At 37.0% G+C, this 27,479-nt stretch overlaps 1 protein-coding gene across 4 annotated transcripts in view; it reads left to right on the top strand.

Moving 5' to 3' along the window:
• The window catches only part of MTMR8 (myotubularin related protein 8), a 242,315-nt gene that overhangs the window by 140,533 nt on the left and 74,303 nt on the right, over positions 1 to 27,479 (top strand). The gene's annotated exons all lie outside the window — the stretch shown is intronic.

Below are 27,479 nucleotides of genomic sequence, written 5' to 3'. Positions count from 1 at the left end.
TTACTTTGATTAATATGTTTCTTGGGGTGTTTCGCCTTGGGTTTATCCTGTTTGGAACTCTCTGGGTTTCTTGGACTTGGGTCATAATTTCCTTCTCCATTTTAGGTAAGTTTTCAACGATTATCTCCTCAAGTATTTTCTCATGTTCTTTCTTTTTGTCTTCTTCTTATGGGACTCCTGTGATTGAATGTTTGAGCATTTAACATTGTCCCAGAGGTCTCTGAGGTTGTTCTCATTTCTTTTAATTCTTTTTCCTCTCTGTTTCATTTATTTCTACCATTCTATCTTCTACTTCACTTATCCTATCATCTGCCTTTTTTATTCTACTGTTGGTTCCCTCCAGAGTGTTTTGATCTCATTTCTTGCATTATTTGTTATATATTGACTCTTTTTTATTTCTTCTATGTCCCTGTTAAACATTTCTTGCATCTTCTCAATCCTTGTCTCCAGGCTATTTATCTGTAACTCCAATTTGTTTTCAAGGTTTTGAATCACTTTCACTATCATTATTTGAAATTCTTTATCATGTAGATTAGGACCTACTTAAAATCAAAAGCTTCTGCACAGCAAAGGATACTATAAGCAATGTGAAAATACAGCCTTCAGAATGGGAGAAAATAATAGCAAACTAGTACAGCCACTATGGAGAACAAGGTGGAGATTCCTTAACAAACTGGAAATAGAACTGCCATACGACCTAGCAATCCCACTACTGGGCATACACACTGAGGAGACCAGAATTGAAAGAGACACGTGTACCCCAGTGTTCATCGCAGCACTGTTTATAATAGCCAGGACATGGAAGCAACCTAGATATCTATCAGCAGGCAAATGGATAAGAAATCTTTGGTACATATACACAATGGAATATTACTCAGCCATTAAAAAGAATGCATTGTGAATTAGTTCTAATAAGGTGGATGAAACTGGAACCTATTATACAGAGTGAAGTACACCAGAAAGAAAAACACCAATACAGCATACTAACGCATATATATGGAATTTAGAAAGATGGTAACGATAACCCTGTATATGAGACAGCAAAAGAGACACAGATGTATAGAACAGTCTTTTGGACTCTGTGGGAGAGGGCAGGGATGGTATAATATGGGAGAATGGCATTGAAACATGTAAATTATCACGTGTGAAACGAATTGCCAGTCCAGGTTCGATGCATGAGACAGGGTACTCAGGGCTGGTGCACTGGGATGACCCAGAAGGATGGGATGGGGAAGGAGGTGGGAGGGGACTTCAGGATGGGACACCCATGGTGGATTCATGTCAGTGTACGACAAAACCAGTACAATATTGTAAAGTAAAAATAAATAAATAAATAAATAAATAAACTGAAAAAAAATTCAACATTTACGACTTCCAAACTCTTCAGAAATTGGGAATAGAGAAAACCTATAAATCCACAGCTAACATCATAAATCAATGATGAAAAAATGAAAGTATTTCTCTAATCAGTAATTTAAAAGATATCGACTCTTTCCACTTTTACTCAACATAATTTTGGAAGTTCTAGCCACAGCAATCAGAGAAGAAAAAGAAGTAAATAGGATCCAAATTGGAAAAGAAGAAGTTAATATATGAGTTTGATTTTTGTTTGCTTGTTTTTCCCTAAAAGCATTTTATGCAACTGATTTCTAGTCACAGCAGTTAATATTTAAGTCCTTCATACTAATTCTACTACCATTTTCCTACAGCATAACTGAAAAATTTTAAAGGCTAACTTTCCTTGCATACTTTCATTAATCTCACTGAAATAATCTCTGCTCTGTTCTTGAGTATGGCCTTGAAATAAATAAAAACTGGACTTAATTGCACTAAGAATGTCCAACAATCCCATGGAAATGGAAAGGATGTGGCAGGGAGAGGAAAGGAAAGGAGTGATTTGGGGGTTCCCATTTAATAACTTATTCTATTTGAATCCTTAGATTTATCCGCTGAGACCATATAGGATTTTATGCTTTTTTACTATTTTTTAAATGGTGATAAATTGTACTTAACACAAAATGTATCATTTTGACCATTTTCAATGTACAGTTCAGAGGCATTTAGTACACTAGTAGTTTTGTGCAACCATCACTGCCATCTTCCGTAGTGAGCTTCCCTAGTAGCTCAGTTGGTAAACAATCTCCCTGCAATGCAGGAGACCTGGGTTTGATCCCTGAGTCAGGAAGTTTCCTTGGAGAATGAAATGGCAACCCACTCCAGTATTCTTGCCTGGAGAATCCCATGGACAGAAGAGCCTGGAGGGCTTCAGTCCTTAGGATTGCAAAGAGTCGGACACGATTGAAGCGACTTAGCACATACTGAAAATGACAGTTAAGTGTCATTATTTCCACTTTTATTCAACATAATTTTGGAAGTCCTAGCCCTGGGTCAGCCCTGGGTACAATTATTTTACCAGTTAGGATCTCTATTGGCTAATTGATTTGCTCTCTAGAAGATCTGCCCATTGATCTCAGTGGAGTGTTAAACTTTCCTAATGTTATTTATTCTCATCAATTTCTCTCTTTATGTCTGTTAGTATTTGTTTTATGTATTTGGGTGCTTCTATATTAGGTGAATATATGTTGACAATTGTAAAACCCTCTTCTAGTATTGATGCTTTTATCATTATACAGTGTATTTCTTAATCTCTCTATAAAGCCTTTAACTTAAAGTCTATTTTGTCTGATATGACTATTGCAACTTCCTCTTTCTTTTCATTTCTGTTTGTTTCCATGAAATATCCCTTTTCATCCCCTTGATATCTATCTATGTGTATCCTTTGCCCTAAATTGGGTCTCTTGTAGGCAACATATTATAGGGTATTGTTTGTTTGCTTTCTTTTTCCTATAAAAACTGTCACTCTGTCTTTTTATTGGATTATTTAGTTCATTGACTTTTAACACAATCATATATAAACATATGATTTATATATAATTAATATATATAATATATATATATCCAATTTAAAACTTGTTTTCCTGTTCATTATTCATTTTTTCTTTGTTTTTCTTTTTGTGGTCTGATGTTGTTTTACACTTATTTTCTCTCCTTTTTGGTTTTTATTAATTTATTCCTTTTTAGTTAATTTATTTTAATTGGAGGCTAATTACTTTACAATATTGTGGTATTTTTTGCCATAGATCGACATGAATCAGCTATGGGTGTACATGCGTCCCCCCATCTTGAAACATCCAAACTCCCCGCCACCCCATCCTTCTGGGTTGTCCTAGAGCACCAGCTTTTAGTGCCCTGCTTCATGCATCTAACTTACACTGGTCATCAATTTTACATACAGTAGTATACAAATTTCAATGCTATTCTCTCAAATTGTCCCATTCTCACCTTCTCCCACGTAGTCCAAAAGTCTGTTCTTTATCTGTGTCTCTTTTGCTGTCTTGCATATAGGGTCGTCATTACCATCTGTCTAAATTCCATATATATGCGTTAAAATACTGTTTGCTATAGTCTCCATCATTTCTTTTTCACTTGTTTCTGCTCTGATTTTTATAATTTATTTCCTTCTACTAACTTTGGGGTTCTTCTTTTTCTAGTTTCTTTAGGTATAAAGTTAGGTTGTTTATTTGATGTTTCTCTTGTTTCTTAAGGTAGGCTTGTATTGCTATGAACCTCCCTCTTAGCACTGCTTTTATGGAATCCCATAGATTTGGGGTTGTCGTGCTTTCATTTTCATTTTTTTCTATGCATATTTTTATTTCCTTTTTGATTTCTTCCATGATCTGTTGGTTATTCAGAAGCGTGTTGTTTACCCTCCATATGTTTGTATTTTTAATAGGTTTTTTTTTTCCTGTAGTTGACATCTAATCTTACCATATTATGATGGGAAAAGATGCTTGAAATGATTTCAATTTTTTTTATGAAGACTAGATTTATAGCCCAGGATGTGATCTATCCTGGAGAATGTTCCATGTGCACTTGAGAAAAAGGTGAATTCCATTGTTTTGGAGTGAAATGCCCTATAGATATCAATTAGGTCTAACTTGTCCATTGCATCATTTAGAGCCTGTCTTTCCTTGCCAATTTTCTCTTCAATTGAAATATCCATACATGTGAATGGGGTATTAAAGTCCCCCACTATTATTGTGTTACTGTTAATTTCCCCTTTCATACTTGTTACCATTTGCCTTATGTATTGAGGTGTTCCTATGTTGGATACATATATATTTATACTTGTTCTGTCTTCTTCTTGGATTGATCCTTCGATCATTATGTAGTGTCCTTGTCTCTTATCATGGTCTTTATTTCAAAGTCTAGTTTATTTGATATGAGTATTACATCCATTTGCATAAAATGCCTCTTTCCAGCCTCTCACTTTCAATCTGCATGTGTCCCTAAGTTTGAGGTGGGTCTCCTGTAGGCAGTATATATAGATGACTTGTTAGAGGTTTGACTCTCAAAAATACAATATAAAAATATACAAAACATAATCAATCCCCCAAATTTTAAAATATATATATATGGAATTTGTTTAAAAAAAAACAGGGTTTTTCTGAAAGGTAATTTTAGGTTATAAAAATGAAAAGTAAAGAAGTAATAAAGAACTAATTTTTTAAAAAAATTAAAAAGTGATAATAGTAAAAATATACTTAGGAATTTCTCTGGAGCTGTTATGGACAGTGTGGGGTCACTTCAGTATCAGATAGTCCCCTGTTCTGGCTTCTACTTGTTCTCAAAGTCTATAGGTGCCCCTCAAATGCACAGTCTCCAGTGTTAAATGCAGGATTTTATTCTGCTGCACAAGTTACTTCCATAGCAGTCCTCTTTTTTTTTTTGGTGGTGGTGGGGGAGTCCTCTGTTTGCAGGTTTCTTTAGTGTCTAATTTCTACCCTGACACAAGGGGGCGAAAGTGGTCACTTATTTAGGCTCATTTGTTCCGTGCTGTTTTGTGGAGGGAGAGACACTGCAAACAAATACTGCTGGCATGTGTGGGGAATGCTCACAGTGGATGGACTACACTGGGTTTGATACAGCTCATGGCTCAAATCAAGAATTATATGTGAAAAAGAAGTTACAGCTGACATCACAGAAATATAAAGGATCATAAGAGACTGCTATAAACCTATATGCCAATAAAACAGACAACCCAGAAGAAATGGACAAATTCTTAGAAATGTAAAGCCGTCCAAGACTGAACCAGTAAGAAATAGAAAACATGAGAGACCAATCACAAGTACTGAAATTGAAGCTATGGTTTAAAATTTCAAACAGATTTCCAGGACCAGATGACTTCAAAGGCAAAGTCTATCAAACATGAAGAGAAGAGTTACCTAATATCCTTCTGAAACTCTTCCAAAAATTGCAGAGGAAGAAACACTACCAAGCTTATTCCATAGGACCACCATCACCCTGATACCAGAAACAGATACAAAAAAAGAAAAGAAAATTAAAGGTCAATATCACTGATGAACACAGACACAAAAATCCACCACAAAGTATTAGCAAATTGAGTCCAACAGTACATTAAAAGGATCTTACGCCATGATCAAAGTGGAGTTTTTCCCTGTGATGTAATGATTCATCAGTATCATCAAATCACTAAGTGTGATACACCACATTAACCAATTGAAGAATGAAAACAATATGACCATCTTAATAGATGCAGAAAAAGCTTTTGACAAAATTCAATACCCATTTGTGATTAAACAACAACAACAACAACAACAACAACTCTCCAGAAAGTGGGAATAGAGGGACCTACCTCAACATAATAAATGCCATATATGACAAACCCACAGCTAACATCATACTCAAATGGTGAAAAATTGAAAGCATTCCCACTAAAATCAGGAACAAGACCAAGATATCCACTCTTGCTATTTTTATACAACTAGTTTTGGAAGTTCTACCCAAGCAACCAAAAAAGTAAAAGGAATCCAAATTGGAAAAAAGTAAAACAGTCACTGTTTGCGGATGACATGTTATACATAGATGATGTGATATTTTAAAGATGATACCAGAAGACTGTTAGAGCTCATCAATGAATTTGGTAAAGTTATAGGATACAAAATTAGTACATCAAAATTTGTTGCATTCCTATATACTAACAACAAAAGATCAGAAAGAAATTACAGAAACAACCCCACTTACTGTCATAGCAAAAAATAAAAAATAAAATAGCTAGGGGAAAACCAACCTAAGGAGGCAAAAGACCTGTATTCTGGAAACTATAAGATCCTGATGAAAGAAATCAAAGATGACACAAACAAATGGAGAGATATAACATTCTTTCTTGGATTGAAAGAATCGATATTTAATGGAATCCTTATGAAATTAACAATGGCATTTTCCTGACTCAGATGGTAAAGAATCTGCCTGCAGTGCAGGAGACCCAGGTTCAATTCCTGGGTTAGGAAGATCCCCTGGAGAAGGGAATACCAACACACACCAGTATTCTTGCCTGGAAAATTCCATGGACAAAGGTGCCTGGTGGGCTACAATCCATGGGGTTCACAGAGTTGAAAATGACTGAGCAAATTCCACAGAACAAAAAAAAAATTGTGGAGAAACACAAAAAACACCAAATATCTGAATGTAATCTTTAGAAAGAAAAACAAGGCTGGAAGAATCAGGTTCCCTGACTTCACGCTGTATTACAAAATTGCAGTCATCAGAACAGTATTGTACTGACACCACCCTTATGGCAGAAAGTGAAGAGGGAATAAAAAGCCTCTTGATGATAGTGAAAGTGGAGAGTGAAAAAGTTGGCCTAAAGTTCAACATTCAGAAAACAAAGATCGTGGCATCCGGTCCCATCACTTCATGGGAAATAGATGGGGAAACAGTGGAAACAGTGTCAGACTTTACTTTTTGGGCTCCAAAATCACTGCATATGGTGATTGCAGCCATGAAATTAAGACACTTAACTCCTTGGAAGAAGAGTTATGACCAACCTAGATAGTATATTCAAAAGCAGAGACATTACTTTGCCGACTAAGGTCCGTCTAGTCAAGGCTATGGTTTTTCCAGTGGTCATGTATGGATGTGAGAGTTGGACTGTGAAGAAGGCTGAGTGCCGAAGAATTGATGCTTTTGGTTTTTTGTTTGTTTGTTTGTTTTGTTTTGTTTTGTTTTAGTTTTTTATTTTTTAAATTTTAAAATCTTTAATTCTTACATGCATTCCCAAACATGAACCCCCCTCCCCATAACATCTTTCTGGGTCATCCCCATGCACCAGCCCCAAGCATGCTGCATCCTGCGTCAGACATAGACTGGCGATTCAATTCACTTGATAGTATACATGTTAGAATGTCATTCTCCCAAATCATCCCACCCTCTCCCTCTCCCTCTGAGTCCAAAAGTCCGTTATACACATCTGTGTCTCTTTCCCTGTCTTGCATACAGGGTCGTCATTGCCATCTTCCTAAATTCCTTATATATGTGTTAGTATACTGTATTGGTGTTTTTCTTTCTGGCTTACTTCACTCTGTATAATCGGCTCCAGTTTCATCCATCTCATCAGAACTGATTCAAATGAATTCTTTTTAACTGCTGAGTAATACTCCATTGTGTATATGTACCACAGCTTTCTTATCCAATCATCTGCTGATGGACATCTAGGTTGTTTCCATGTCCTGGCTATTATAAACAGTGCTGCGATGAACATTGGGGTACATGTGTCTCTTTCAATTCTGGTTTCCTCGGTGTGTATGCCCAGAAGTGGGATTGCTGGGTCATAAGGTAGTTCTATTTGCAATTTTTTAAGGAATCTCCACACTATTCTCCATAGTGGCTGTACTAGTTTGCATTCCCACCAACAGTGTAGGAGGGTTCCCTTTTCTCCACAGCCTCTCCAGCATTTATTGCTTGCAGATTTTTGGATCGCAGCCATTCTGACTGGTGTGAAGTGGTACCTCATTGTGGTTTTGATTTGCATTTCTCTAATAATGAGTGATGTTGAGCATCTTTTCATGTGTTTGTTAGCCATCCGTATGTCTTCTTTGGAGAAATGTCTATTTAGTTCTTTGGCCCATTTTTTGATTGGGTCGTTTATTTTTCTGGAATTGAGCTGCATAAGTTGCTTGTATATTTTTGAGATTAGTTGTTTGTCAGTTGCTTCATTTGCTATTATTTTCTCCCATTCAGAAGGCTGTCTTTTCACCTTGCTTATATTTTCCTTTGTTTTGCAGAAGCTTTTAATTTTAATTAGATCCCATTTGTTTATTTTTGCTTTTATTTCCAGAATTCTGGGAGGTGGATCATAGAGGATCCTGCTGTGATTTATGTCTGAGAGTGTTTTGCCTATGCTCTCCTCTAGGAGTTTTATAGTTTCTGATCTTACATTTAGATCTTTAATCCATTTTGAGTTTATTTTTGTGTGTGGTGTTAGAAAGTGATCTAGTTTCATTCTTTTACAAGTGGTTGACCAGTTTTCCCAGCACCACTTGTTAAAGAGATTGTCTTTACTCCATTGTATATTCTTGCCTCCTTTGTCAAAGATAAGGTGTCCATATGTGTGTGGATTTATCTCTGGGCTTTCTATTTTGTTCCATTGATCTATATGTCTGTCTTTGTGCCAGTACCATACTGTCTTGATGACTGTGGCTTTGTAGTAGAGCCTGAAGTCAGTCAAGTTGATTCCTCCAGTTCCATTCTTCTTTCTCAAGATTGCTTTGGCTATTCGAGGTTTTTTGTATTTCCATACAAATCTTGAAATTATTTGTTCTAGTTCTGTGAAAAATGTGGCTGGTAGCTTGATAGGGATTGCATTGAATTTGTAAATTGCTTTGGGTAGTATACTCATTTTCACTATACTGATTCTTCCAATCCATGAACATGGTATATTTCTCCATCTATTAGTGTCCTCTTTGATTTCTTTCATCAGTGTTTTATAGTTTTCTATATATAGGTCTTTAGTTTCTTTAGGTAGATATATTCCTAAGTATTTTATTCTTTTCGTTGCAATGGTGAATGGAATTGTTTCCTTAATTTCTTTTTCTACTTTCTCATTATTCGTGTATAGGAATGCAAGGGATTTCTCTGTGTTGATTTTATATCCTGCAACTTTACTATATTCATTGATTAGCTCTAGTAATTTTCTGGTGGAGTCTTTAGGGTTTTCCATGTAGAGGATCATGTCATCTGCAAACAGTGACAGTTTTACTTCTTCTTTTCCAATTTGGATTTCTTTTATTTCTTTTTCTGTTCTGATTGCTGTGGCCAAAACTTCCAGAACTATGTTGAATAGTAGCGGTGAAAGTGGACACCCTTGTCTTGTTCCTGACTTTAGGGGAAATGCTTTCAATTTTTCACCATTGAGGATAATGTTTGCTGTGGGTTTGTCATAGATAGCTTTTATTATGTTGAGGTATGTTCCTTCTATTCCTGCTTTCTGGAGAGTTTTTATCATAAATGGATGTTGAATTTTGTCAAAGGCCTTCTCTGCATCTATTGAGATAATCATATGGTTTTTATTTTTCAATTTGTTAATGTGGTGAATTACATTGATTGATTTGCGGATATTGAAGAATCCTTGCATCCCTGGGATAAAGCCCACTTGGTCATGGTGTATGATCTTTTGAATGTGTTGTTGGATTCTGATTGCTAGAATTTTGTTGAGGATTTTTGCATCTATGTTCATCAGAGATATTGGCCTGTAGTTTTCTTTTTTTGTGACATCTTTGTCAGGTTTTGGTATTAGGGTGATGGTGGCCTCATAGAATGAGTTTGGAAGTTTACCTTCCTCTGCAATTTTCTGGAAGAGTTTGAGGAGGATAGGTGTTAGCTCTTCTCGAAATTTTTGGTAGAATTCAGCTGTGAAGCCATCTGGACCTGGGCTTTTGTTTGCTGGAAGATTTCTGATTACAGTATCAATTTCCATGCTTGTGATGGGTCTGTTAAGATTTTCTATTTCTTCCTGGTTCAGTTTTGGAAGATTGTACTTTTCTAAGAATTTGTCCATTTCTTCCACGTTGTCCATTTTATTGGCATACAACTGCTGATAGTAGTCTCTTATGATCCTTTGTATTTCTGTGTTTGTTGTGATCTCTCCATTTTCATTTCTAATTTTATTGATTTGATTTTTCTCTCTTTGCTTCTTGATGAGTCTGGCTAATGGTTTGTCAATTTTATTTATCCTTTCAAAGAACCAGCTTTTGGCTTTGTTGATTTTTGCTATGGTCTCTTTTGTTTCTTTTGCATTTATTTCTGCCCTAATTTTTAAGATTTCTTTCCTTCTACTCACTCTGGGGTTCTCTAACTCTTCCTTTTCTAGTTGCTTTAGTTGTAGAGTTAGGTTATTTATTTGACTTTTTTCTTGTTTCTTGAGGTATGCCTGTATTGCTATGAACTTTCCTCTTAGCACTGCTTTTATAGTGTCCCACAGGTTTTGGGTTGTTGTGTTTTCATTTTCATTAGTTTCTATGCATATTTTGATTTCTTTTTTGATTTCTTCGGTGATTTGTTGGTTATTCAGAAGTGTGTTGTTCAACCTCCATATGTTGGAATTTTTAATAGTTTTTGTCCTGTAATTGAGATCTAATCTTAATGCATTGTGGTCAGAAAAGATGCTTGGAATGATTTCGATTTTCTTGAATTTATCAAGTTTAGATTTATGGCCCAGGATGTGATCTATCCTGGAGAAGGTTCCATGAGCACTTGAAAAAAAGGTGAAATTCGTTGTTTTGGGGTGAAATGTCCTATAGATATCAATTAGGTCTAACTGATCTAATGTATCATTTAAAGTTTGCGTTTCTTTGTTAATTTTCTGTTTAGTTGATCTGTCCATAGGTGTGAGTGGGGTATTAAAGTCTCCCACTATTATTGTGTTATTGTTGATTTCCCCTTTCATACTTGTTAGCATTTGTCTTACATATTGTGGTGCTCCTATATTGGGTGCATATATATTTATAATTGTTATATCTTCTTCTTGGAAACCTTTGATGTCTCATAACCCATTACGGGTCACTCCACTGCACTCCAGAGAGAAGAAACCCAGCTCCACCCACCAAAACTCCAACACAAGCCTCCCTAACCAGGAAACCTTGACAAGCCACTGATAGAACCCCACCCAAAGTAAGGAAGCTCCATAATAAAGAGAACTCCACAAATTATCAGAATATAAAAAGGCCACCCCAAACACAGCAATATAACCAAGATGAAGAGACAGAGGAATACTCAGCAGGTAAAGCAACAGGAGAGTTGCCCACCAAACCAAACAAAAGAGGAAGAAGTAGGGAATCTACCGGAGAAGGAATTCCGAATATTGATAGTGAAAATGATCCAAAATCTTGAAATCAAAATGGAAACACAGATAAATAGCCTAGAGACAAGGATTGAGAAGATGCAAGAAAGGTTTAACAAGGACCTAGAAGAAATAAAAAAGAGTCAAAATATAATGAATAACACAATAAATGAGATCAGAAACTCTCTGGAGGCAACAAAGAGTAGAATAACGGAGGCAGAAGATAGGATTAGTGAAATAGAAGATAGAATGGTAGAAATAAATGAATCAGAGAGGAAACAAGAAAAACGAATTAAAAGAAACGAGGACAATCTCAGAGACCTCCAGGACAATATGAAACGCTCCAACATTCGAATTATAGGAGTCCCAGAAGAAGAAGACAGAAAGAAAGATCATGAGAAAATCCTTGAGGAGATAATAGTTGAAAACTTCCCTAAAATGGGGAAGGAAATAATCACCCAAGTCCAAGAAACCCAGAGAGTCCCAAATAGGATAAACCCAAGGCGAAACACCCCAAGACACATATTAATCAAATTAACAAAGATCAAACACAAAGAAGAAATATTAAAAGCAGCAAGGGGAAAACAACAAATAACACACAAGGGGATTCCCATAAGGATAACAGCTGATCTGTCAATAGAAACTCTTCAGGCCAGGAGGGAATGGCAAGACATACTTAAAGTGATGAAAGACAATAACCTACAGCCCAGATTACTGTACCCAGCAAGGATCTCATTCAAATACGAAGGAGAAATCAAAAGCTTTACAGACAAGCAAAAGCTGAGAGAATTCAGCACCACCAAACCAGCTCTCCAACAAATTCTAAAGGATATCCTCTAGACAGGAAACACGAAAAGCGTGTATAAACCCGAACCCAAAACAATAAAGTAAATGGCAACGGGATCATACTTATCAATAATTACCTTAAACGTAAATGGGTTGAACGCCCCAACCAAAAGACAAAGACTGGCCGAATGGATACAAAAACAAGACCCCTCTATATGCTGCTTACAAGAGACCCACCTCAAAACAAGGGACACATACAGACTGAAAGTGAAGGGCTGGAAAAAGATATACCACGCGAATAGAGACCAAAAGAAAGCAGGAGTGGCAATACTCATATCCAATAAAATAGACTTTAAAACAAAGAATTGATGCTTTTGAATTGTGGTGTTGGAGAAGACTCTTGAGAGTCCCTTGAACTGCAAGGAGATCCAACCAGTCCATTCTGAAGATCAGCCCTGGGATTTCTTTGCAAGGAATGATGCTAAAGCTGAGGCTCCAGTACTTTGGCCACCTCATGCGAAGAGTTGACTCATTGTAAAAGACTCTGATGCTGGGAGGGATTGGGGGCAGGAGCAGAAGGGGACGACAGAGGATGAGATCGCTGAATGGCATCACTGACTCGATGGACATGAGTCTGAGTGAACTCCGGGAGTTGGTAATGGACAGGCCTGGCGTGCTGCGATTCATGGGATCACAAAGAGTCGGACACGACTGAGCGACTGAACTGAACTGAACTAATAGATGAAGGGAACAGGATAAAAAGTCCAGAGACAAAACAATGCACCTGTCATCAGCTAATATATTAATATGACAAAAGCAACAAGATTATAAAAAGGAGAAAAGACAGTCTCCTCAATAAGTTGTGCTGGGAAAACTGGACAGCTATGTGGAAAAGAATGAAATTAGAACATTCTGGTTCCCTTGGTGGCTCAGGCAGTAAAGTATCTGCGAGCAATGCAGAAGACTCTGATTTGATACCTTGGTCAGGATGACCCCCTCCCCTGGAGAAGGAAATGACTACCCACTCCAGTTTCCTTGACTGGAGAATTCCATGGACAGAAGGAGCCTGGTGGGCTACAGTCTATGGGGTTGCAAAGAGTTGAACATGAATGAGTGATGAACACTAACACCAAACACAGTCAACTCAAGTTGGATTGTTGTTCAGTTGCCAAGTTGTGTCAAACTGTTTATGACCCCATGGACTGTAGCATGCCAAGCTTCCCTGTCCTTCACTATCTCGCAGAGTGTGCTTAAGTTCATATCCATTGAGTCAGTGATGCTATCTAACCATCTCATCCTCTGCCGCCCACTTCTCCTTTTGCCTTTAATCTTTCCCAGCAACGGGGTCTTTTCTGATGAGTAAGCTCCTCACATAAGGTGGCTGGAACTTCAGCTTCAGCATCAGTATTTCCAGTGTATATTCAGGGTTGCTTTCCTTTAGGATTTACTGGTTTGAACTCCTTGAAGTCCAACGGACTCTCAAAAGTCTATTCCAGCACCATAATTCAAAAGCATTGATTCTTCAGTATTAAGCCTTCTTTATGGTCCAACTCTCACATCCATACATGACTATTGGAAAAACCCTACCTTTGACTATACAGACCTTTGTTAGTGAAGTGATGTTTTTTAATATGCTGTCTAGGTTTGTCATAGCAAAATGGATTAAAGACCTAAATATAAGGCTGTATACTATAAAACCCTTTGACAAAACATAGGCAGAATGCTCTCTGACAAATCACAGCAATATCTTTTCAGATCCACCTCCTAGAGTGATGAAAATGAAAACAAACATAAACAGGATCTTATTAAACTTAAAAGCTTTTGCACAGCAAAGGAAATGATAAACAAAACACAAAGACAAACCAACAAAATGGATAAACAAAAATTTGCAAATTAAGTGACTGACAAGGAAGTGATCTCCAAGATATACAAATACCTCATGCATCTCTGTATCACAAAAACAAACTGGGAGAGAACAAGATGGCAGAGGAGTAGGTGGACATGGAGTCTCTCTCCATGGATACTTCCAAGAATACACCTTCAGAAGTGCATGCAGAACACCAACTGAGAGTGGACAGCAGTACCTGACCAATGGAAAAAAATATATAGAACCACACAAAACTCAGTAGGATGAAGGAACGAGGGGGAAAAACAGGAGTGTTACTGGGACTGGACCTGCCCTTGGCAGGTGGAGGAACTGAAACAGGTCCAATCCCCACATTAGGGCAGTTGTCTGAGTCAGAGGAGAAACATTTAAGGCTGAGAGTGAAACAGCTGATCTGTGGCAGCCTAAATGGAATGAGAATCAGACAGTACTTGCTACAGCCATACACATGCCAGGCAGGAATGCGGGTCTCCTGGAAGAGGCAGCAGCTGGGAGCTGGAGTTTAGGGATTGTGAAGCAATTCCAGTGTGAGGGCTGCTGTTGACTCCAGAGAGATGGATCGAGGGGATGTGAGGGAGGGGATCATGGTAGGAAATGCCTGTGGAGGAAAGCCAGGAAGCCATACAAGCAAGGCAATACTGCTGAGTCATGCATAGTGGGTGGAGCCATCACCATAGCCTCTCTCTCTACACATGCCAGCATGAGCAGCTGCACAATAGAGAGGCTGGCCCATCAGATGCCTGATGCGCTGAAGTATGGAGTAGGACCCCACCCAGAGTGCTCCTTTCAGTGTCTGATGTGCCAATCTACAGAGGAGAAGCCTAGTCAGGAGGGCCCCTCTTTGTGCCTGACACACCAAACAGAGAAAGACCCCACCCAGGGTGCCCCTTTATGTGCCTGATGCACCAATCTACAGAGTAGGACCCCAGTCAGGAGGGCCCCTCTATGTGCCTGAGATGACAAACCACAGAGAAGGACCCCAGGCAAGGGATCCCTCTAAGTGCCTGAATGGGCAGAGCTACAGAGAAAGACTGGCCAAAGAGGCCTTCTGATCACCAGCTAAAAGAGGCTCAAAAAATGAGAGCTGACACAGACAAAAAAAAAAATAATTATAATAATCCTGTGTTTGCGTGCAGGGTCGCTTCAGTCCAGTCCTGTCTGACTCTTTGCAACCCTGTAGACAGTGGCCTGCCAGGCTTCTCTGTCAGAGAGGGGGTTTCCCAGGCAAGAATACTGGAGTGTATTGGCCAGTACTGGTTGCCATAACCTTCTAGAGCACTATATTACCTGCTGCCCTAGCCACAACCCCCCCCTGAGTACCTGGTACTGTCAGAACCCTTGTGACCAAAGCAGCTGCACCACTTTTACAGCTGACTTTCACAGGGGCAAACCCAAGCCCTCTAGATGAGCCTTAAGAGCTAAACCCCAGTGGACAACCCACATGTAGAGGTGGAAATAAAACCACAGTAGAAACCCAGGGGCAGTGTGGCTAAGGAAGAAGACCCAAAACGTTCCCACCAGCTATACAAGCTGCACAGCTTAAATCCCACACAATCAACTAGGCAGACTCTGTGCCTATGGAATATATAAAAGGCCTTTGAGAGCTCCCACAAAGAAAACGTGCTAGTTCCAATATCTATGGACATTAGAGGCAAGAACCCACAGGAGTAGGACCAGATTAGAATCTGTGCAGCCCCCACAGCAGGTCCATAGATCAGTACAGTGTTGGACGGCATGCTAGGGAGGTAAGATGAACTGATTCCCAGCACGGGAAAGGACTCTGACAGCAGTGACTCAAGAAAAACATTTATTATTCTTATTTTTTGACTTGTTCTATAGATTGTTTTGGATTTTTTCCCTTTTTTTCCCCTTTATATCCCCATCTGTTGTAGTTGTCGATTTTGTTGGCATTAAGGAATCCTATTAGGTTTTGAGCTTTTTCCTTTTTTTCTTTCTTTTTCCTCAGTCACAGTTTTTATTGTTGTCGTTAACCACTGCCTCTGTGTTGGGCTTTTGCAGTTCTGTGGAGTTTTCATCCTTTTTTTTTTTCTTTTCTCTTTTTTTTTAATTTTATTTTTTAATTTTTAAAATCTCTTATTTTTGCTACTTTTATTCCTTTGATTGCTTTTCCTACTGTTCTTTCCCCTTGCAGTTAATCTTTAAGGTATATAAATCTTCTTCATATACCCCTATTTAACTTTGCATATCTCTTCTTTCTTTCTTTCTTCTCAACATGTTTGTTAGTTTTATTTTCATTGCTTTATTCCACAATTGGCAACTTCCTTTAGTTTTGTTTTCCAGTTTGTGCTTTAATTAGTTTTGTTCTGGTAGATATAATTTTTGGTTTCCTTTGTTCGCTGGGTCAATCTATTGTACTTAATTTTTGTTGGACTGTTTTGATTTTGTTTATGGGTTTATATGTGTATATTCAGTCACACATTCTATTGTTGTTATAAACCTCTGCCTGTACATTAGGTTTTTGCAGTTCTGTGGTGTTTTCCATTTTTTCCTCTTTATTCTTTCTTCTTCCATCTTTTTCTCTTTACTCTTTTTTATAATTTTAATTTTTTAAAATCTATTATATTTTTTCTACATTTATTCTTCAGTAGCCTTTCCAACTATTCTTTTCCCCTTGGAGTTAACCTTTAATGTATATAAATCTTCATTTACCTCTATTTAAATTTGCATACCTATTCTTTCTTTCTTTTGTTTCTTTCCTTTCCTCTCAACATATTTGTTAGTTTTGTTTTCATTGCTTTATTTCCCAGTTGGCACCTTGCTTTAGTTTTGTTTTCCAGTTTGTGCTTAAGTTAGTTTTATTCTTAACTGGTAAATATAATTTTTTTATTTCCTTTGTTCACCAGATCAATCTACTATACTTTATTTTTGTTGGGCTGTTTACACCTTGCTCATGCATGTATATGGATATGTGTATATTCCCTTATTTGTATTATTATTTGCCTGATTTTGTAACTGCCATTTGCCTGGGGTTAATCTTTGGTTTCTCCTTTTTGGATATTTGTTTTACTCTCCCTTAATGCCATAACAAGCCACTGGTGGAATCTTCATTCCTGACGAAAGATCAAACCCTGAGCCTTAGGAGTGGGAACACTGACTCCAAAACCCTAGACTACAAGAGAACTGATCTTATGGAGCATCAAATAGTGAGAACACAAAGGAAACCACTTGAATACAAGACCAGGCATCAGCCAACCACCAGTAGCACCCTTTGCAGGACGCCTCAACTAAACAACAAACAAAACAAAAATACAAACCCAGTCATCAGCAAACAGAAGTACCACTTACTCAGCCTTGCCCATCAGGAAAAACAAAGAAACAAAAACTCAGCACAAATCTCACCCTATACAAAGCTCACACAAATCACTGGACCAAACTTAGGAGAGCAGAAACCAAAAGGAAGAAAGAATTCAACCTGCTTCAAGGAAAGAATTCAACTTTCCATGAAGCCTGGGAAAATGAGACCTCAAACACAATAACATTTAAAAAAAAGCAAAGAAATACTGCACAAATGAAGGACTAGATTAGAAACAAAGAAGTCCAAATAACTGAAGAGAAAATAGGAAAATTACCTGAAAAGGAATTAAGAATAATGATAGTAAAGATAATCAAAAATCTTGAAAACTAAATGGAGAAAATGAATCAATTAACAAAGACCTAGAAGAATTAAAGAATAAGCATACAGAGACAAACAACACAATTACTGAAATTAAAAGTACTCTATAAGGAATCAATAGCAGAATATCTGAAGCAGAAGAACAAATCGGTGAGCTAGAAGGTAAAATGTTGGAAATAACTTCTGAAGAGCAGAATAAAGTAAAAAGAATAAAAAGAACTGAGGACAGTCTCAGAGACTTCTGGGACCATATCAAATGCACCAACATTCTAATTATACAGGTCCCACAAGAAGAAGAGAAAATGAAAGGCTATGAGAAAATTTTTGAAGAGATTACAGTTGAAAAATTCCCCAACCTGGAAAAGGAAATAGCCAATCAAGTCCAAGAGGCACAAAGAGTCCCATACAGGATAAACAAAGGAGAAACACGCCAAGACACATATAAAGACAAAACACAAAGAAAGAAGAGTAAAAGCAGTAAAGGAGAAGCAACAAGTAAAATACAAGGGAAACCCCGTACACTTAAGAGCTGATCCTTCAGCAGAAACTCTGAAGGCCAGAAGCAAATGGCAGGATATATTTAAAGGAATGAAAGGGAAAAATCTACAACCAAGATTACTGTACCAGCAAGGATCTCATTCAAAATTGATGGAGAAATAAAAAGCTTGTCAGACAAGCAAAAGTTAAGAGAATTCAGTACCACCAAACCAGCTTTAAAACAAATGTTAAACTGACTCATGTAGTCAAGAAATACAGCAGAAGAAAAAAGATCTATAAAATCAAACCCACACAATTAGAAAATGGCAATAGGAACATATGTATGAATAATTACTTTAAGTATAAATGGATTAAATGCTCTAGCCAAAAGACACAGACTGGCTGAATGGATAAAAAACCAAGACCCATATATATGCTGTCTGCAAGAAACCCACTTCAGACCTCAGGACACATATAGACTGAAAGTGAGATGATGGAAAAATATATTTCATGCAAATGGAAAGCAAATGAAAGCTGAAGTTGCAATCTTCATATCAGACAACATAGACCTTAAAATAAAGATTACAAGAGATAAGGAAGGACACTACATAATGATCAAGGGATCAATCCAAGAGGAAGTCATAACAGTTGTAAATATCTCTGCACCCAACATAGGAGAACCTCAATACATAAGACAAACGCTAACAGACATAAAAGGAGAAACTGCCAGTAACACAATTATAGTAGGAGACTTAAAAACCCCACTCATACCAATGGACAGATCATCCAAACAGAAAATTAAGAAGGAAACACAAGTCTTAAATGATACATTAGATGAAATGAATGTCATTGATATCTTCAGGACATTCCATCCAAATGCAGAAGAATACACCTTCTTCTCAAGTGCACATGGAACATTCTCCAGGATAGATCACATCTTGGGTCACAAATTAAACCTCAGTAAATTTATAAAAAATTGAAATTGTTTCAAGCATCTTCTCCAACCACAACACTATAAGACTAGATATCAATTACAAGAAAAAAAAAAAAAACAACTAAGAAACGCTAACACATGTAGAGTAAACAGCATGTTTCTAAATAACCAACAGGATACTGAAAAAGTAAAAAAAAAATCTCTAGAAACAAATGACAATGAAAACAACAAATCAAAACCTATGTGATGCAGCAAAAGCAGTTCTAAGAGAGAAGTTTATAGCAATACAGTCCTACCTCAAGAAACAAGAAAAACATTGAATAGACAACCTAACTTTACATCTAAAGCAACTTGAAAGAGAAAAAAGAAAACAAAATTAGTAGAAGGGAAGAAATCAAAAAGATCTGAGTAGAAATAAATGACAAAGAAATGAAAGAAACAACAGTAAAGATTAATAAAACTAAAAGCTGGTTCTTTGAGAAGATAGAATCGGCAAACCCTTAGCCAGACTCATCAAGAAAAAAAAAAAAAAGAATCAAATCAACAAAATTAGAAATGAAAAAGGAGAGGTTACAACAGACAATGCAGAAATTCAAAGGATTATAAGAGACTATTATAAACAACTATATGGCAATAAAATAGATAACCTGGAAGAAATGGACAGATTCTTAGAAAAGTTCAATCTTCCAAGACTGAACCAGGAAGAAATAGAAATTATGAACATCCCAATTTTAAGCACTGAAATTGGAGCTGTGATCAAAAATCTCCCAGAAAACAAAAGCCCAAGACCAGATGGCTTCACTGGAGTATTCTATTAAAAATTTAGAGAAAAGCTAATGCTCATGCTTCTAAAGCTCTTTCAAAAAATTGCAGAGGAAGGAACACTTCCAAATTCATTTTAGGAGGCCACCATCACCCTGATATCAAAACCAGACAAAGACAACACAAAAGAAGAAAACTACAGGCCAATATCAGTGATGAACATAGATGCAAAAATCCTCAACAAAGTTTTAGCAAACAGAATTCAGCAACATATCAAAAAGCTCATATACCATAATCCAGTTGTGTTTATTCCAGGGATGCAAGGATTGTTCAATATATGCAAATCAATCAGTGTAATACACCATATTAACAAATTAAAAGATAAAAACCATATGATCACCTCAATAGATGCAAGAAAACCCTTTGACAAAATTCAGAACCTATTTATGATTAAAACTCTTCAAAAAATGGGCATAGAAGGAACCTACCTCAACATAATAAAGGCCTTATATGATAAGCCTACAGCAAACGTTATTCCAAATTATGAAATACAGAAAGCATCCGCTCTAAGATCAGGAACAAGAAAAGGGTGCCCACTTTTGCCACTATTATTCAACATAGTTCTAGAAGTCCTAGCTACAGTAATCAGAGAAGAAAAAGAAATAACAGGAATCCAGATTGGAAAAGAAGAAGTAAAGCTCTCACTATTTGAAGATGACATGCTACTGTACATAGAAAACCCTAAAGATAGTATCAGAAAATTACTAGAGCTAATCAGTGAATTTAGCAAAGTTTCAGGATACAAAATCAATACACATAAATCACTTTCATTTCTTTATACTAACAATGAAAAATCAGAAAGAGAAATTAAGGAATCAATCCCATTCACCATTGCAAAAAAAAAAAAAAAGAATAAATTATCTAGAAATAAACTTACCTAAAAAGATGAAAGAACGGTTCACAGTGGATTATAAGACACTGATGAAATAAATTAAAGATGCAATAAACAAATGGAGAGATGTCCCATGTTCCTGGGTAGGAAGAATCAATATTGTGAAAATGAGTATACTAACAAAAGCAATCTACAGATTTAATGTGATCTCTATCAAATGACCAGTGGCATTTTTCACAGAACTGGAACAAAAAATTTCACAATACATATGGAAAAACAAAAGACCCTGAATAGCCAAAGCAATCTTGAGAAAGAAGAATGGACCTGGAGGAATCAAGCTTCCTGAGTTTAGGTTATACTACAAAGCTACACTCATAAAGACAGAATGGTACTCGCACAAAATCAGAAATATAGACCAATGGATCAAGATAGAAAGCCCAGAAATAAACCCATGCACCTATGGGTACCTTATTTTTAACAAAGGAGGCCAGAAATATACAATGGGGCAAAGACAGCCTCTTGAATAAATGGTGCTGGTAAAACTGGACAGCTCCATGTTAAAGAATGAAATTAGAACACTTCCTAACTCCATACACAAAGATAAATTCAAAATGGATCAAAGACCTAAATGTAAGACCAGAAACTATAAAGCTCTTAGAGGAAAACATAGGCAGAACACTGAATGACATAAATCAAAGCAAGATCCTCTGTGACCCACTTCCTAAAGTAAAGGAAAAAAAAACAGAAGTAAACAAGTGTGACCTGATTAAACTTACAAGCTTTTGCACAGCAAAGAAAACTATAAGCAAGGTGAAAAGACACCCCTCAGAATGGAAGAAGATAATAGCAAATGACACAACTAACAAACGATTAATTTCCAAATATACAGCAGTTCATGAAGTTTAATACTAGAAAAACAAGCAACCCAATTAGAAAGTGGGGAAAAGACATAAACAGACATTTCTCCAAAGAAGACATACAGATGGCTAACAAACACAGGAAAAGATGCTCAACATCACTCATTATTAGAGAAATGCAAATCTAAACTACATGAGATATCACATCATACTGGTCAGAATGGCCTTCATCAAAAAGTCTACAAACAATAAACGCTGGAAAGAGTGTGGAGAAAAGGGAACGTTCTTGCACTGTTGGTGGGAATATAAATTGTTACAGCCAATATGGAAGATGGTGTGGAGATTCCTTTAAAAACTAGGAATAATACCACCATATGATCCAGCAATCCCACTCCTAGGCATATACCCTGAGAAAACCAAAATTGAAAGAGACACATGTATCCCATTGTTCACTGCAGCACTATTTACAGTAGCTAGAACATGGAAGCAACCTAGATTGCATCGACAGATGAATGGATAAAGAACTTGTGGCATGTATACACAATGGAATATTACTTGTCCATAAAAAGAGACACATTTGAGTCAGTTCTGATGAGTTGGATGAACCTAGAACCTATTATACAGAGTGAAGTGAGTCAGAAAAAGAAAGATAAGTACCATATTCTAACACATATATACGGAATCTAGAAAAATGGTACTAAAGAATTCATTTATAGGGCAACAGTGGAGAAACAGACATAGATAACAGACTTATGGACATAGGGAAAAGGGAGGAGAAGGTGAGATGTATAGAAAGAGTAACATGGAAACTTACATTACTATATGTAAAATAGATAGCCAATGGGAATTTGCTGTATGGCTCAGGAAACTCAAAAAGGGGCTCTGTATCAACCTAGAGGTGTAGGATGGGGAAGAAGATGGGAGGGAGTTTTTAAAGGGAGGGAATATATGTATACCTATGGCTGATTCATGTTGAGGTTTGATGGAAAACAACAAAATTTTGTAAAGCAATTATCCTTCAATAAAATATGTTAATTATATGTTGATGTATGGCAAAACCAATATAATATTGTAAAGTAAAATAATAATAGTAATAAAAGCAAACAGGAAAAAAAAGAAAAAAAAGCAAACAGAAAACCTCCAAACAGATGAATTTTTTTAAAAATAATTAAAAAAAAATCAAACAACTGAATCAAAAAAATGGGCAGAAAATCTGTGTAGACATTTCTTTAAAGAAGGCAGACAGATGGCCAAAAAGTGCATAAAAAAGTGCTCAACATCACTATTAGAGAAATGCAAATCAAAACTAAATGAAATATCACCTCCCACTGGTCAGAATGGCCATCGTCAAAAAATTTACAAACCATAAATGCTAGAGAGGGTGTGGAGAAAGGGGAACCCTCCTACACTGTTTGTGGGGATGTAAATTGGCACAAACATTATATGAACATTATGGAGGTTCATTGAAAAACTATAGATTAGAATTAGCTTTTGATCTTCTGATTGTACTCCTGGGCATGTATCTGGAAAAAAAACAAAAACAAACATAATTTAAAAAGATACATGCACACCAATGTTCACTGCAGCACTAGTTACAATAGCCAGTATAGCCAGTATATGGAAGCAACCTGAATGCCCATTGGCAGATGAGTGCCTAAAGAATATGTGGCCCATATATACAATAGAATATTACTCAGCCATAAAAAGAATGAAATGTGATGTTTGATAGAAACCAATGCAATACTGTAGAGCAATTATCTTTCAATTTAAATAAATAAAATTTTAAAAAGGAATGAAATAATGTCATTTTTAGCAGCATGGATGGAACTAGAGATTGTCATATTGCATGAAGTCAGACAGAGAAAATGAAGTATCATATAGTGTCACTTTTATGTGGAAACTAAAACACACACACATACACACACACACACACACACAATGGACTACTACTCATGCATAAGAAGGAATGAAACGTTGCCTTTTGCAACAATATGAATTGACCTAGTTGGTTTTACGCTTAGTGAAAGTAGTCAGAGTCAGAGTAATACAAATAGTGTGTGATATCACTTCTATATGGAATCTAAAAAATAAAGCACACTTGTGACTATACCAAAAAGAAACAGATGAACAGATATAAAGAACAAAGTAGTAATTACCAGTGGAGAGAGGGAAGAGGAAGGGGTAAGATAGGGGTAGGGGACTAAGAAATAGAAACTACTATGCATAAAATAAAAAAGCTACAAGGATATATTGTACAACACATGGAATATAGCGACTGTTTTATAGTAACTGTAAATGGAATATATTCTTTAAAAATTGTGAATCATTATATTATATACCTGAAACTAATATAATATTTTATATCATCTATACTGAATAAAAATTATTTCCTACCTTTTTAAGGCTCAATATTATTTTTTTTGTATCCATGAAATTTTGTCAATTTATCTGTTGATGGATGTGTTGCTTCTACTTTTTAACTAATGTGAATAATGCTGCTATCATATAGGTGCCCAAATATCAGTTTGAGTTTTGCTTTTAATTATGGCCTATACTCAGTAATGAAACTGCTGAGTCATAGTAAATCTATTTTTAGTTTTTTGTGGAGCTTCCATGCTGTTTTTTATAGTAACTTCCCATTTTACATTCCTACCAAAATTGGGTAATGGGTACAGTTTTTCAACATCCTTGCCAATGCTTGTAATTTTCCAGTTTTTTGCTTGTTTGTTAATATCTTTGTTTTATAATAGCCATCCAAATGGATATGAAATCGTATCTCATTGTTTTTATTTGCATTTACCTAATGATTGGTGATCAGAATTTTCCAGAGTTTATTGTGATCCACACAGTAAAGGCTTTGGCATAGTCAATAAAGCAGAAATAGATGTTTCTCTGGAACTCTCTTGCTTTTACCATGATCCAGCAGATGTTGGCAATCTGATCTCTGGTTCCTCTGCCTTTTCTAAAACCAGCTAGAACATCAGGAACTTCACGGTTCACATATTGCTGAAGCCTGGCTTGGAGAATTTTGAGCATGACTTTACTAGCATGTGAGATGAGTGCAATTGTGTGGTGGTTTGAGCATTCTTTGGCATTGCCTTTCTTTGGGATTGGAATGAAAACAGATCTTTTCCAGTCCTGTGGTCACTGCTGAGTTTTCCAGATTTGCTGGCATATTGAGTGCAGCACTTTCACAGCATCATTTTTCAGGATTTGAAATAGCTCAACTGGAATTCCATCACCTTCACTAGCTTTGTTTGTAGTGATGCTTTCTAAGGCCCACTTGACTTCCCATTCCAGGATGTCTAGCTCTAGGTGAGTGATCATACCATCATGATTACCTTGGTCATGGAGATCTTATTTGTACAGTTCTTCTGTGTATTCTTGCCACCTCTTCTTAATATCTTCTGCTTCTGTTAGGTCCCTACCATTTCTGTCCTTTATCGAGCCCATCTTTACATGAAATGTTCCCTTAGTATCTCTAATTTTCTTGAAGAGATCTCTGGTCTTTCCCATTCTGTTCTTTTCCTCTATTTCTTTCCAAATAGGAAAAGGAGTACGTCAAGGCTGTATATTGTCACCCTGCTTATTTAACTTATATTCAGAGTACATCATGAGAAACGCTGGACTGGAATAAACACAAGCTGGAATCAAGATTGCCAGGAGAAATATCAATAACCTCAGATATGCAGATGACACCACCCTTATGGCAGAAAGTGAAGAGGAACTAAAAAGCCTCTTGATGAAAGTGAAAGTGGAGAGTGAAGAAGTTGGCTTAAAGCTCAACATTCAGAAAACGAAGATCATGGCATCTGGTCCCATCACTTCATGGGAAATAGATAGGGAAACAGTGGAAACAGTGTCAGATTTTATTTTGGGGGGCTCCAAAATCACTGCAGATGGTGACTGCAGCCATGAAATTAAAAGACGCTTACTCCTTGGAAGAAAAGTTATGATCAACCCAGATAGCATATTCAAAAGCAGACATTACTTTGCCGACTAAGGTCCGTCTAGTCAAGGCTATGGTTTTTCCATTGGTCATGTATGGATGTGAGAGTTGGACTGTGAAGAACGCTGAGGCTGAAGAATTGATGCTTTTGAACTGTGGTGTTGCAGAAGACTCTTGAGAGTCCCTTGGACTGCAAGGAGATCCAACCAGTCCATTCTGAAGGAGATCAGCCCTGGGATTTCTTTGGAAGGAATGATGCTAAAGCTGAAACTCCAGTACTTTGACCACCTTATGCAAAGAGTTGACTCATTGTAAAAGACTCTGATGCTGGGAGGGATTGGGGGCAGGAGGAGAAGGGGACGACAAAGGATGAGCTGGCTGGATGGCATCACTGACTCAATGGACATTAGTCTGAGTGAACTCTGGGAGTTGGTGATGGACAGGGAGGCCTGGCGTGCTGCAATTCATGGGGTCACAAAGAGTCGGACATGACTGAGTGACTGAACTGAACTGAATGATTAGTGATACTAAGCCTCTTTTCATGTAATTATTAGCCATTTGTATGTCTTCTTTGGAGAAGTGTCTATTCAAATTGTTTTCCCATTTCCTTTTTTATTTACATATGATTGACATTTAATAGTGTATTAATACTAGATTTAAGTTTTCTAAGCTTTCACATAAGTAAGAGCATATTTTCTTCCACTAACTTATTTTACTTAGCCTAATGCCTGCAAAGTTCATCCTTGTTGTCACAAATGGCAAGGTTTCCTACTTTTATGACTGAATAATATTACTTATTATAGATATTAATGACTGAATAATATTGTTGTTCAGTCACCAAGTCATGTCTGACTCTTTGCGACCCCATGTACTGCAGCACGCCAAGCCTCCCTGTCCCTCACCATCTACCAGAATTTGCCCAAGTTCATGTCCATTGACTCAGTGATGTCATCCAACCATCTCATCCTCTGTTCCTCTCTTCTGTTTCTTCCTTCAATCTCCTAGTGTCAGGGTCTTCTCCAGTGAGTCAGCTCTTTGTATCAGGTGGCCAAAGTATTGGAGTTTCAGCATCAGTCCTTCCAATGAATATTCAGGGTTGATTTCCTTTAGGATTGACTGGTTGGATCTCCTTGCAGTCCCAGGGACTCTCAAGAGTCTTCTCCAGCACTACAGTTTGAAAGTTTCAATTCTTTGGCACTCTGCCTTCTTTATGGTCCAACTATCACATCCATACATAACTACTGGAAAGTCCATAGCTCTGACTATATGGACCTTTGTCAGCAAAGTGATGTCTATACTTTTTAATACACTGTCTATGTTTGTCATAGCTTTCCTTCTAAAAAGCAATTGTCTTCCAATTTCATGGCTGTAGTCACCATCTGCAGTGACTTTAGAGCCCAAGAAGAGAAAATCTGTCACTGCTTCCACCTTTTCCCCTTCTACTTGCCATGAAGTGATGGGACCGGATTCCACAATCTTAGTTTTTTTTTAATATTGAATTTTTAGCTGGCTTTTTCACTCTCCTCCTTCACCCTCATCAAGAAACTCTGTAGTTCCTCTTAGCTTTTGCTATTAGAGTGGTATCATCTGCATATTGAAGGTTGTTGAATAACATTATACAGTCATACAAAGTAGGAAATCTTGCCATTTGTGACAACATGGATGAACTTGAGGGCATTATGCTAAGTGAAATTAGTCAGTGGAAGGCTTCCCTGGTGGCTCAGATGGTAAAGAATCCGCCTGCAGTGCAGGAGACCCAGGTTCAATCATGAGTCAGGAAGATCCCCTGGAGAAGGGAATGGCTACCGACCCCAGTATTCTTGCCTGGAGAATTCCATGGACAGAGGAGCCTGGCAAACTACAGTCTATGGGGTTGCAAAGAGTCAGACATGACTGAGCAATTAACATTTCCTTCCTCTTCCTCCAATATTCCACTTAATATACATATCACTGTTTCTTTATCTATTTATCCATTGATGGAAACAAATTACTTCCATGTCTTGGCTATTATAAATAATGCTTCAGTGAACATAGGGATGCAGATATGTCTTTTTTTGTTGTTTTTGTTTTATCGTTGTTGTTACTTTTACATATATATATTATTGA

This window comes from Ovis aries, chromosome X (genome assembly GCF_016772045.2).
Source record: "Ovis aries strain OAR_USU_Benz2616 breed Rambouillet chromosome X, ARS-UI_Ramb_v3.0, whole genome shotgun sequence".
NCBI lineage: Eukaryota > Metazoa > Chordata > Mammalia > Artiodactyla > Bovidae > Ovis > Ovis aries.
The sequence above is the reverse complement of the archived record's forward strand: the minus strand, read 5'-3'. Positions and strand labels throughout refer to the sequence as shown.